Source organism: Rana temporaria, chromosome 1, assembly GCF_905171775.1.
Source record: "Rana temporaria chromosome 1, aRanTem1.1, whole genome shotgun sequence".
In the NCBI taxonomy this organism is placed as follows: domain Eukaryota; kingdom Metazoa; phylum Chordata; class Amphibia; order Anura; family Ranidae; genus Rana; species Rana temporaria.
The window spans coordinates 325,508,046-325,518,674 of NC_053489.1; the positions used below are offsets into that span (position 1 = coordinate 325,508,046).

Below are 10,629 nucleotides of genomic sequence, written 5' to 3' on the forward strand. Positions count from 1 at the left end.
AATTTGATCCCCTTCCCGCATTCGGCTGTTAGCGAGGACACCTGACGGATTTGCGCCGACACGGAAGTAGAGGCTGGTGCCTCCGTATCTGAGCCTGCAGACCTAGTGCCGGGTTGGGCACTTGTTAGTGTAAGTGGCCACTTGGCCCTGCTTTGTTTTTAATTTTTTATCATAATAAACCGGTTGCACTATGAGTTGTTCTCTGCCTTTTCATGTCCCATCTGCCTAATTTCCTGGAGAGAGATAGCCTGTGACACCAGTGGAAGACGCACCATATGTTTGCAGACATTATTCTGCTTATGCGATTTTGGCTTTCTTTTAATTAAGCAAGCCCTATCGCTCTGGTAAGAGTCCATTTTATCAGCACTTCTCAGGTGTCAACTCTTAAAGTGGTGGAAGAATTTAATTGTATGATTCAAAGAAGATTGCATGCTTCTCTGTCAAGCTGATTTGTTGCCATTTGGGAGAATGCCAATTATCACTCTAAGAGTGCATGGACAGTGCTTATAATATAATTTTTTTCTTTGGACTTTTTTTGCTTTTTTGTTTTGTTTTTCTGGTTTTGGGAGCACTTTTTTTCATATTGTGTTTCACATATATATTGTTCACCTTTATACCCATCAAATGGTTATTGGCACTATATATTTTTATGTATTCAAGATCCAGTTGCTGTATATATCACCTCACGCAGTTCCTGCTGTTAGGGCCTGAATTGCATTTATTTATTCACATTTGCGCATATATTTTAGTAAGTGTATGTTCTCTTATCTCTGATACACTTTATAGTTAGCCTACGGCTATAGCGCCCCCTATCACTCCAATAATTACCACCATTGAACAAAGATGGCGCACAGACATACCTGAGTTGGCGGAGGAGATCTGGGAAAGGATTCTTCCCCTGCAGGTGCCCTCCGTCATCTCCTCAAGGGACAAGATGATCCAGACAAAACTATTGTATAGATCATATTTTACACCATATTTGTTAAATAGATTAAAGAGATTATCCACTCCTTGTGGAATGGCCGATAAGGAAGTTCTGGTCGGATAATACTGCTTTCATCAGCTCTGTAAACGAGATTCCTAATATTTGCAATCCTCTTTGATGTCTAGTGAGATACATTAATAGAGAAGATTTATCCAAAAACTTACAATATTTCATACGCATAGTGCTATTTTACGCAAAAAAAAACTCTTACCTGCACTGGAAATCTCAGTCCACACCAAATATAAAGCTTTGGCTTACCATTGTCAACCAAGCTATACCACTATATAAGTTAACATACAAAGCTAGAGGATGCCCAAAAAAGTTCTCCAAAATATGGAACTCCTGGCTTAACTATATTATGGTTCCAGAACTGCCAGTGCCTAGGCCCTGACTAGGGTAGATTCTGCTACGTGATGACATTTTCTGTATACTGTTTCACAATGTTTACCTGTATACCTGAGTATTGTATTGCACTTTGACTGAAGCGATGTTCGCTAGGATTATATACCTGTGTAGCGATTGTTTGTTATGTTTTTAGAAACAATAAAAAAAGTTAACCTTTAAAATATATATATATATATATATATATATATATATATATATATATATATATATATATATATATATATATATTCGTCTTTGTTACTGTAAACACTTTTTAAGAATTACGGCAGGAAGTATAGAATATGCATGAAAATTAACTCTGTGGACTGAGTTTTAGCTTCGTCTGGGTCAATATCACAGCCTCACAGATGTGTGTTTTTTTGTAAAATGCACACCAGATCATTTAGAGCCACTTATGACAGGACCTCGTCAGAAGTCCTTCAACGACCCTAGGCTAATAAAGGTTTATAAGTGTTTTACTTGCGTCTTTTAAAGTGGAGGTTCACCCAAAAACTTAATTTTTAACATTAGATTGAGGCTCATTTTGTCAAGGGGAATTGGGTGTTTTTTTTTAAATCGAAGCAGTACTTACCTGTCAATCAAGTAGGAACGCCCAGTCCCGAAGACCATACCCGGAAGCGGCAGAGAAGATCTCTCTCTAAAACGGTAAGTACTGCTTCGATTTAAAAAAAAACCACCCGATTCCCCTTGACAAAATGAGCCTCAATCTAATGTTAAAAATTGTTTTTCAGGTGAACTCCCGCTTTGAGGTTAAGCAATTAAAACTCTGTAGTGTATTAATGTGCTTTACTGAACAGAAAAGCTGCACATACAATGGGGAGTAGCGTGCTATGAGAGAGGACTTATTACAGCTGTTTCCCGCACTACTTTGCATTTGAGGGAAACTGCTACTACAGAGTGTACCCTGTTGTGAGCCCCCTGATGTGCCCTGCACTGTGCCCCATCCCCTGCTGTGACCCTGTGATGTGCCCTGCTGTGTGCCTTATTCCCTGCTTTGAGCCCCGTGATGTGCCCTGCTGTGAGCCCCATGCCCTGCTGTGAACCCTGTGATGTTCCCTATACCCTGCTGTGAGCCTGTGATGTGCCCTGCTGTGTGCCCCATGCCCTGCTGTGAGCCCCATAATGTGCCATAAGCCCTGCTGTGTGTCCCTTGATGTGCCCTGTAATGTACCCTGTGTCCTGCTGTGTGCCCCTTGATGTACCCCATGTTTTGCTGTGAGCCCCATAATATGCTATGTGCCCCACTGTATGTCCCTTGATGTGCCCCATTTTCTGCTGTGTGCCTTGATGTGACATATGCCCTGCTGTGAGACCCCCTTAATGTGCCATGTGTCCTGCTGTGTGTCCCTTGATGTGCCCCATGTTCTGGTGTGTGCCCCATGTTCTGCTGTGTCCTTTATGTTCTGCTGTGTACCCCATGTTCTGCTGTGTGCCCCATAATGTTCCCTGTGTCCTGCTGTGTGCCCCTTGATGTGCCCTATGCCCTGCTGTGAGCCTCGTAGTGTGCCATGTGCCCTGCTGTGTGTCCCTTGTTGTGCCCAATGTTCTGCTAAGTGCCCAATGTTCTGCTGCATGCCCTATGGTGTGCCCCATTTTCTGCTGTGTGACCCATGTTCTGCTGTGTGTCTCATGATGTGCCCCATTTTTTGCTGTGTTCCCCATGTTCTGCTGTGTTCCCCATGACGTGCCCCATGTTCTTCTGTGAGCCCCATGCTCTGCTGTGAATCACGTAATGTACCCTGTGCCCTACCGTATGCTCCTTGTGCCCCATGTTCTGCTGTGTGCCCCATGTTCTGCTTTGTGCCCTTCAATGTGCCCCATGCTCCGCTGCGTGCCCCTTCATGTGTCCAATGTTTTGCTGTGTGCCCTGCTGGCCCCCATGTAATGTGCCCTATTGTGCCCCATAATGTGCCCTGCTGCCCTCACATGTAATGTGTCCTATTGTTCCCCATAATCTGCCCTGCTGTCACCCCTGTATTGTGTCCTCCCGCCCCCTTCCTATACTCTGCCCTGCTTTGCCCTGTATACTGCTTATCTGCAGTTAAACACAGAGGGGTAGATTCAAGAAGCAATTGCGCCTGTGTAACCATAGGTTACACAGCGCAATTGCTTACTTGCCCCGGCGTAACGAGTGCTCCTGATTCAGGAACCTCGTTACGCCGACTGCAGCCTAAGATCTGCGCGGCATAAGGCTCTTATGCCCGCATATCTTAGGCTGCATTCTTGCGATGGCCGCTAGGTGGCGTTCCCGTTGTGCTCAGCGTATAGTATGCAAATTGCATACTAACACCGATTCACAACGTTGCGCGAGCCCTGCGTACGCAATTTACGTCGTTTACGTACGGCGGTTTTCGCGCAAGACTGCCCCTGCTATTAGCAGGGGCAGCCCATGTTACGTATACCCGTCGTTCCCGCGTCGCGAAATTTTAATTTTACGTACTTTGCTGGACGCCATTCACGTTCACTTTGAAGCAAATGACGTCCTTGCGACGTCATTTGCCGCAATGCACGTCGGGAAAGTTACCCGACGGAGCATGCGCTCTACGATCGGCGCGGGAACGCCCTTATTTTAAATGATTCCCACCCCCTACGGGATCATTTAAATTGCGCGCGCTTGCGCCGGGCATTTTGCCGGCACGCCCAAGCAATTTACGGAGCTTATGCTCCGTGAATCAAGGGCAGCGGAGCAAATTTGCGGGGGCGCAGGGCAAAAACGCAGGGCAAAAATAATGCGCAATTCTACCTGAATCCGGACCAGAGTTGAACATCTGTGCAGAAAAAAAACAGCACAAGTTTCAGATAAAATAAGTAAGTTCTAATATTTCTTTATATTATTTAATGCTATTTCTTAAAATAATTGTTGTTATATTACAGCTCGCCGATTACACGGATGTTCTTCCAAGGGTTCCCTGAAATCTCAAACTTTTTGCCAGGAGTTCCCCAAAGGTAAAAAGGTTGAGAAATACTTATCTATGCTCTAAAATTCACCAAAAAATAGACAAAACAACACAATAAGGCATCTGCATTTCTCGAATCGACTGCTTTTTGTTTAGCACAGACAGGAGATTTTAATCTGACCATCTTTTACTGACATTTGAATTTTGCGGAAAATGAGGGTGGTATCATGTTCAACTCCCACTTTATCATTCACACTGAACAGTTTAGGGCTCTTCGGACTTCATTATCATCACACTGCAGCACAGATGAAATGTTCCATATCACAAACGTGTAGAAACTTTAGGCAGAATTCTAGTACATATTATCGTGCATTTGTATGCAGCAGGTTTAGATGAAAATACCACTTACGGTATCTTCATGCAAGTTTGGCTGTTTTTACTTGTTATACTATACTGCCAATCACCAGCAAATACATTTTACCTTTTTTACAGAAAATTACTTTAGTGCTACCAACAGTTGAAAACTAATTTTTGTGAAGCTTCATTTGACCATGATAATCATATCTCACATTTCAATTACCTCCAGGCATAAAGACAAGCCTGGATTAGAAAGCATTTGCACTATTCACATTTTAAACGCTATTATCCAAAACTTTGATAAACATGATGATTGATAAAACAAAGCAGAATTCCTGTAAACTGGGAGTATCCCTAGAAATTAGAGAAAATTTACAGCAAAAAAGGATACATTTTTTCCTTTGTGTCTGTAAATCAGATTCATGATTACACAGCAGATAGGCCTGTGCTGGCAGAGAGGTAGCAAGCACACTATGTTCCCTGCAGAGGCAGCTTTCCAGGAAGGAAGGAGAATGACACTTACTTGAGGGACGCTTCTGTATGGTGAATAGATTTCCTTGTTGGTCAGTGAGCAAGTAAGGATGCAGAAGTGAGGGTTTAGTCCCCTATTATACAAGCCTGAGAATATCCTTCCCACCGCCTCTTGCTCACGATCATCAGTATTTACTCCCCTTCTCTATCTCCTCCTCTGACAAGCACACACAGGTCATGGAGGCTGCCTTCTATTGTTTACTAGAACAACACTGTGGGGGTTATTTACGAAAGGCAAATCCACTTTGCACTAAAAGTGCACTTGAAATTGCACCCGAAAGTGCTGTAGATCCGAGGGGGACATGCAAGGAAAATAAAAAACAGCATTTTAGCTTGCACATGATTGGATGATAAAATTAGCAGAGCTTCCCCTCAGATTTACAGAAACTGCACTTTCAGTGCAATTTCAAGTGCATTTGCAGTGCACTTGTAGTGCAAAGTGGATTTGGCTTTCATAAATAACCCCCCGTGTTTGCTTTCTTGGTGTAGATGTAAACCCAGATAACAGGATTGTGAATCGATCACAATAATATAGATATGCAGTAAAACCTTGGTTTGAGAGTAACTTGATTTGAAAGCGTTTTGTAAGACAAGCTACATTTTTTAATACATTTTTGCCTTGATATACAAGCGATGTCTTGATATACAAGTAGCATCATGTCACAACTGAGTATAAAAGAAAAGAGAGGAGCCTCTAACTGTAATAATATGGTTAGCCGCCACTAGGGGCGCACGCGCGCCGCCGGAGGCGCGCGCGCGCCCCCCGCTCGCCCCCGACTCCCGTGCGTGTGCCCGGCGGGCGCGATCGCCGCCGGGCACACGCGATCGCTCGGTACAGAGCGGGGAACGGGAGCTGTGTGTGTAAACACACAGCTCTCGTTCCTGTCAGCAGGGGAAATGCTGATTTTCTGTTCATACAATGTATGAACAGAAGATCAGTGTTTCCCCTAGTGAGGCCACCCCCCCCCCCACAGTAAGAACACACCCAGGCATACTTAACCCCTTCCCCGCCCCCTAGTGTTAACCCCTTCACTGCCAGTGGCATTTTTATAGTAATCGAATGCATTTTTATAGCACTGATCGCTATAAAAATGCCAATGGTCCCAAAAATGTGTCAAAAATGTCCGAAGTGTCCGCCATAATGTCGCAATACCGAAAAAAAAATCGCTGATCGCCGCCATTACTAGTAAAAAAAAATATTAATAAAAATGGCATAAAAATACCCCCTATTTTGTAAACGCTATAACTTTTGCGCAAACCAATCAATAAACGCTTATTGCGATTTTTTTTACGAAAAATATGTAGAAGAATACGTATCGGCCTAAACTGAGGAAAAAAAATGTTTTTTTATATATTTTTGGGGGATATTTATTACAGCAAAAAGTTAAAAATATTCATTTTTTTCAAAATTGTCGTTCTATTTTTGTTTATAGCGCAAAAAATAAAAAACGCAGAGGTGATCAAATACCACCAAAAGAAAGCTCTATTTGTGGGAAAAAAAGGACGCCAATTTTGTTTGGGAGCCACGTCGCACGACCGCGCAATTGTCTGTTAAAGCGACGCAGTCCCGAATCGCAAAAAGTACTCTGGTCTTTGGGCAGCAATATGGTCCGGGGGGTAAGTGGTTAATGAAGGTACAACATTTAGAAACTCACATGGTTGATGAGTAAAGCAGGCGCATTTAAGTATGCAGGCATCCTCCGCACCGCCATTGACGTCATCTCTTCCACGAGCGATTCAAGCCTCACTTTCAGATCACTCTACTGCAGGGTAGTCTTCCCTGTCGCAATTACATATTGACAGCGGTGAGATCCATATTGGTACACTAAAGCCTCATACACATGATCGGATTTTCGTCGGACAAAGCGTAGGACTTTTGTCCGAAGGGAGTTGGCCGTGAACTTGTATTGCATACAAACGGCAACAAACACGAAACTACATGTATTTTCAGGTCTTTAGCACCACCCTTTGGGCAACTTCTTCTAATGTTGTATTATGGTGAGCATTGCTTCTAAGCATGCGTGTTTGTACTTTGGAGTGTTGTCCATTGTGTTGTTTTTAATGTAACTGCCTAAACATCTGGTGTGCCAAGTTTCACCAACACATTGCTAGACAAAATCCTGCACACGTGCTTTTGACAAAAATCTGACACTCGGTCATACAACAATCGAACCGTGTGTAAGAGGTTTTAGAATGGCCCAGTCAAAGTACAAACTAGACAAGCGCACTGCAGAAAAATGTGTTTGTCTTAATTTCATTTGTTTGGGGCTTTTTTTTTTCGTTTTTCAGGTCATTCGTTATGATCGCAATTCATAAATTTGTAGATTTGAAAAAAATCGTAGATTCGAAAAAATCCAGAAAATATTGTAAATTCCGAAAAAAAACTTAAATTCCCAAAAATTTGAAGAAACGTAAATTCCCCAAAAATCCGAAAAAAATCATAAATTCTGGAAAAAATCATAAATAAAAAAAAATCATAAATAAAAAAAAATCATAAATAAAAAAAAATCAGAATTTCGTAAATTCAAAAAAAATCGTAAATTCTAAAAAAAATCGTAAAATCGAAAAAAATAAATAAAAACAGAATCGAAAAAAAACGAAAATTAAAAAAAAAAACAGAAATTAAAAAAAAAAATCTGTAATTCAGAAATTTTAAAATAATTTTAATATTAAAGCGGGGGTTCACCCAAATTTTTTTTTTTTTAACATTACATTCAGCCGAGTTGTCAGAATGACATTAGGCTGTTTTTTTTTTTATTTCATTGCCGTACATACCGTATTTTCACCGCCGCTTCCGGGTATGAAATCTGTGGGACTGGGCGTTCCTAATTGATTGACATCCTTCCGACCGGAGCATACAGCGCGTCACGAGTTGCCGAAAGAAGCCGAACGTCGGTGTGCAGGCGCCGTATAGAGCCGACTCACAGTCCGGCTTCTTTCGGCAACTCGTGACGCGCTGACCCACCCCTTCCTCTCAAGGCCACACCCCTTTCTGAAATTTTCGAGTGGGGACACTAGTTCTGAGGGCCTGGGGGAGGCGCAATGGATTCCCTTAATTTGCATAGATTTCCTCTCACTTTCTGTTTGGCTTTGGGGCAGGAAGTGAAGGAAAATCTCTGCAATAGGACAGGGATGGTAAAAAATAAACTGACAGGGGATGTAACCTTCCCTTACACTTACTATTTTATGGAGAGGACTAAGAAGATATAACCATGCCAATGGTGAAGCAGAAAACATATAGCACAGTGAGGAAAGTTTGTGGTTCAGGATGATAGGACAGTCAAAATTAGAAGCAGCCCCCCACAGTTGCGGAATGCCGGCCGCCCGCATCCTGGAAGGAGAATGTCCACCTTATGGGGGCGCTAGACTAATTTGCCTCTCAACCCAGTCCTCCCCATAATAGTGACGCTACACTAACAGTGTAGCGCAAGCCAGCAGGGACCCTTTCCATGCTGCCCCCTTGCAAAGTGCTGCCCTAGGCTTGGGCCTTGTTGGCCTAGGCCAGGATACATTGTTGGGATAACATGATGGAGAATGACTGTAGAAAAAACATCTACTGCCAAAAAAAGCTTCTGTAAAAACGTCCAAAAACTTCCGGTGTGCATGAGGCCTAAGTGTGAAATGCAAGACTTTGTGGGTGTAAAAAGATGTCCGCTTGGCGACTTCAGACTGTAGGCTTACTGCGGCTGAGTGAGGGGTGTACCAAGATGGCCGTGATTGAACGTCACTTCTGTTACAGGATTTGACGGGTCGCCTAAACTGATGAAACACCGCCATTTGGCAGCTCTACCATGGTGGTAGGCACACGTGGACCCATCCTTTTTCCAGGTATTGTCTGACTACATTAGCATCACACACTGCAGGAGCTTGTGCTGGTATACACCAGCTTATAATCACATTGAGGCATGTATTTTCAGTCCTATTGCAGGACATGGCTTTGGGTAGGATTAGGACTATGTCCCCGCCATCACGATACTCTGCCAGCTATCCTTCAGCTATTAGGCTTGGGGTGAGTTTATCCGCTGTCCAGTTTTTGTATATTATTGCTGTCCCCGGTGATTGTCATATATGTAGTATATTACTATAAACAGTGCTAGACTTTGGAGATATCAGCCCTTGTTATTCCCTTATATAATTTCAGGCTGCTGCATTTTAAACCATTAATGCCATGCCATGTATAATATGCATAGAGCAGTTCAGAGGTCTTGATACTTCTGTTCCCATGCTCATCCGGGGGCCTCTTCCTTGATGCCTTTACTTGTGGCTGTTTGCCGGCTGGGCTGGATATCGGTGTGAGTGTTGCTGTTTCAAAAGATGCATATGTACTTTTGTTGACATTGTGTGTGTGTGTGTGTGTATATCTATATATATATAAAACTCAACGTGTGTGTGTGTGTGTGTGTGTATGTATGTATGTATGTATGTATGTTCCAGCATCACGTCCAAACGGCTAAAGATATTAACATGAAACTTGGCAGACATGTTACTTATATGTCAGCAACAAACATAGGATAGGTGGTTTAACCCTTACCCACCCCCATTTGCCATGGTCGGGGTTTTCCTTTAAAGTCCCATTCAACTCTATGGGAAATACATGTTACTTCATAACTTCCAAACGGCTGTAGATATTTCGATAACACTTGGTCACATGTCCACTTAAACTATAGGATAGTTAATTTATCCCTTAACTACCCCCATTTGTGAGGGTCGGGGTTTTTGTTTAAAGTCCCATGCAAATCAATGGGAAATGTATGTTCCCACAACTTCTGTACGCCTGGAGATATTTCAATAATACCTGGTACACATATTACTTATATGCCAAATAAAAATATATGACACTTAAATTAACCCTTACCTACACCCTTATATAAAAGATGGGTATATTTATATTACTATGATTTTCCTCCCCAAAAGGTTAAGATAGGAAGACCGGGCAACGCCGGGTATTCAGCTAGTATATATATATATATATATATATATATATATATATATATATATATATTCTGATAATTTCATTAGCTGCCTAAATACAATTTCACAATGGCCGACAGAATTTCTAACACATGGAAATGATTTTGGAAAATGATTTTCCTTTGCACAGAAGAAGAGAAGGAGGAAGAAAAAGGTAACTGAAAAGGCGAGTGGCTACAGACCACAACGATGCTGTCATTAGTAGATATATTAGAAAGCCCTCACTACTAAGCTTTTTCTACTGTCTGACATTAACCACGTTCTAATAAATACATACCCGAAGTCTATATTTTGAATATTTCGTGAATAATTGGTGATGAAACGAGGTTTGGGGAATGTGGAGTTGTGGTTTCAAAGTGTTTTTGTGTGTCTGTTTTGAAGTTTTATTAATCTTTTAAGATGATGCATTGTGGTACTGGGGAAAAAAGAAGCCCAAAGACTATTCTGAGGGTCTTAGCTTTACTGTGTATTGGTAAGCTTTCC

The 10,629-nt window shown here is 42.1% G+C and overlaps 1 protein-coding gene across 1 annotated transcript in view; it reads right to left on the reverse strand.

Annotated features, from left to right (window-relative positions):
* Window positions 1-5,320, reverse strand: part of LOC120945936 (prostaglandin reductase 1-like) — an 87,600-nt gene extending 82,280 nt beyond the window's left edge. Inside the window, exon 1 of the mRNA XM_040360526.1 lies at window positions 5,168-5,320. The gene's annotated coding sequence lies outside the window, so the exon portion shown is untranslated. The remainder of the gene's footprint in view (window positions 1-5,167) is intronic.
* Between the last annotated feature and the right edge of the window lie 5,309 nt (window positions 5,321-10,629).